The sequence below is a fragment of the Callorhinus ursinus genome, unplaced genomic scaffold (assembly GCF_003265705.2).
Source record: "Callorhinus ursinus isolate GAN/ISIS: 27379988/994484 unplaced genomic scaffold, GSC_fseal_2.0 scaffold10, whole genome shotgun sequence".
NCBI classification, from domain to species: Eukaryota; Metazoa; Chordata; class Mammalia; order Carnivora; family Otariidae; genus Callorhinus; species Callorhinus ursinus.
Window position 1 is genome coordinate 40,745,661 of NW_027397072.1, and position 3,257 is coordinate 40,748,917.

Below are 3,257 nucleotides of genomic sequence, written 5' to 3' on the forward strand. Positions count from 1 at the left end.
ATTATACGTCAATAAAAAAAAAACCCTATAGTTCAGCATCATAACCAGGATATCGGCATCAAAACAGTCAAGATATAGAACATTTCCATCACACCAGGATCCCTTGGGTGGTCCTATTATACTCCCACCCACTCCCCTCTCACCTCTACCCCCTCCTTAGCCCCTGGCAATCACTAATCCCTAATCACTGCTCCCCATTTCTATAATTGTGTCATTTTAATATTATATAAATGGCATCACACAATCTTTTTGAATCGACTTGACTCTTTTTCACTAGCATAGTTCTCTGGAGATTCATCTCCTCCTTATTCTAGTTTTCTGAACAGGTGTTGAATTTTGTCAAATACATTTCCTGCGCCAATCGATATGCTCACATGGTGTTTCTTCTTTAGTCTGTGGATATGGTGGATAACAGTGTTTGATTTTTGAATATTGAAGCAGCCTTGCATCCCTGCAACTCCACTTGCTCATGGGATATAATTTTATATATTGCTAAATTCTATTTGCTAATATTTGTTAAGGATTTTTATGTCTATATTCATGAGGGAGCTTGGTCTGCCTGTTGATGTTTTGTTTCAACAATTATATTTTTAATTTCTAAACATTCTACTTAGTTTACTTGAAAAACTGCCGTGTTATTGACCGTCTCTTGTCACTTTCTCATTTTTGTGTTTCTATGGTGATAACAATCATAAACTCGTGTTTGGTTTATCTTAATCTGGGGAAATCCCAAGAGCTTACATTAGGTATGGTTTCCTTCAAATAGATTTACATTTCTTTCTGCTGCGGGCTGCAGAGCCAGTGGCCTGGGGCTACTTCAGCCCCCTTTGGGCCCCTCCCCACCAGAGTTTCAGGCTCAGCTCTCTATCCTGGCCATTTCGCTGCTGGCCCAAGACTCAATCTCCCAACTGCAGGACTTCTGTCAGCATTTACTGTCCAAACAACTCTACCTCTTAGGGCTCTTCCCCTTTGAAGATTGCTCTTAAATTTTGCAAACTCAGCAAAACAATACAAATAATGTTTTTTGGAGGGTCCTTTAAGAATATCTAGTCCATGACACCTTCTGGCAGCAGAATGAGATTCCATTTCACATCTCTCAGAATGGCAAACATTTCAGTGCCTGACGCCTCAAGTGTTGAGGGCATGAGCAGATTAAACCCTTACTCATGGTTGGTTGGAGCACACACTGGGACAACCACTTTGAAGAGCTAGTTGTTATTATCCAGAAAAATTGAAGATGCACATCTTCTTCATTCTATTCCTGATACATATTCTAGAGAAACTCTTCCACACACGTCCTGATAGGCACGTACAAGAATATTCACCATGCATTGTTTATAAGAGAACTCACTGGAAATAGGCTAACTGTTCTTTAAGAGCATACATCGTGGTATACTTATGCAATGGAATACCATGCAGCAATGGAAAGGAATCAACCAGAGCTTCGTGTGTTAATATGGATAAATCTCTCAAACATAATGTTAGCCAAAAAAGCAAGTTGCAAAAAAATACATACAATATGATTATGTTTGCATAGAGATTGAAACATGCAAAATAATCGTAAATATGCCTTAGGAATGCATATATATGTATGCATCTTCATATATATATATATGAAGAATATGAAGAAATGTGTAATAGCAATCAACACCAAACTCAGAACAGCAGTTGCCTCTAAAGAGAAGAGTAGGGATATAAGTGGGCCTAAGGAGGACCCAAGGGCTTCAACTCAATTAATGTTGTTTTATTTCTTTTTTTTAAAGATTTTATTTATTTATTCATGAGAAACAGAGAGAGAGAGAGAGGCAGAGGCAGAGGGAGAAGGAGGCTCCCCGCGGAGCAGGGAGTCCGATGCGGGACTCGATCCCAGGACCCGAGGATCATGACCTGAGCCGAAGGCAGATGCTTAACCGACTGAGCCACCCAGGCGTCCCTATTGTTTTATTTCTTAAACTGGGCAGTGAGTATATGGTTATTCACTATATTATTCTTTGTATCTTTTCATAAGTCTTGCCTTGTCATCTAGCCAGCTTCTACCTCTTAAATATTTCTAATGGAGTGAATCCCAGAGTCACCAGTAGAAATGAGATTAAGCCCAGTCAGAGAGGTTTGCTGTGAAAAAAGGGGACAGCTGAGGTCCCGCAACATCTCTGAAGGCTGAAACATGGAAGACTTAGCAGGTATGGTGCTTACAAATCCACGGAAGAGAATTTCTAGAATGTATAGTTGGCAGCTTCTGAAATGGTTCCCAAAGATCCCCATCTCCTAGTATGCATGTCCTGTGTATTAACCTCCCATTGACCATGGGCTAAACCCATCACTTGATTCTAACAAATAGAATACAATGGGGCACCTGGGTGGCTCAGTCAGTTAAGCATCTGACTCTTGATTTTGGCTTAGGTCATGATCTCAGGGTCATGAGACTGAGCCCGGCATCAGGCTCTGTGCTGAGCATGGAGCCTGTTTGGGATTCTTTCTCTCCCCCCTCCCTCTTCCTTTTCCTTTCTAAAACAAAACAAAACAAAACAAAACAAAACAAAACAAAACAAAACAAAAACAAATAGAGTACAGCCGAAGTGATGGGATGTCACTTCTTGCTTAGGTTACAAAAGAATGTAACTTTTGTCTTGCTCAAATTCACTCTCTCTCTTGCTCATCCCCTGGCTTGCTCTGATGATGTGAGTTGATAGGTTGCAAGTTGTCCTATGGAACTGGGGGTGGCTGCCAGCCAACAGCTGGAGATGAACTGAGGTCCTCAGTCCAACAACCTATGAGGAACTGAATCCCATTGACAGCTACTTGAGTAAACTTGGAAGTGGATCTTTCCTTTACCAAGCCTTCAGATGAGACCCTAACCCCATGTGATAGGCCCTGAGCCAGGGGATCAACGAAACTATGCCTGAGTTCCTGACGCACCAAAACCACGAGGTAGTAAGTGTTGTTTTAAGCAACTATGTTTTGAGGTGATCTGTTATGCAGCAATGGATAACTAATACAGATTTGGGTACCTGGAAATGGGGGGCTGCCATAATTAATACCTAAAGATATAGGAGAGGCTTTGGAATCAAGTGGTGAGCAAAGTCTGGAAAGGTTTTGAGGAGCACATTAGAAAAAGCCTAAATTGCTTTGAACAGGCTGTTAGGAGAAATCTGGACTTTGAAGGGACTGCCAGTGAAGTCTCAAAAGGAAACGAGGAAAATATTATTAGAAACTAAAGGAAGTGGGGCACCTGGGCGGCTCAGCTTAGGTCATGGTCT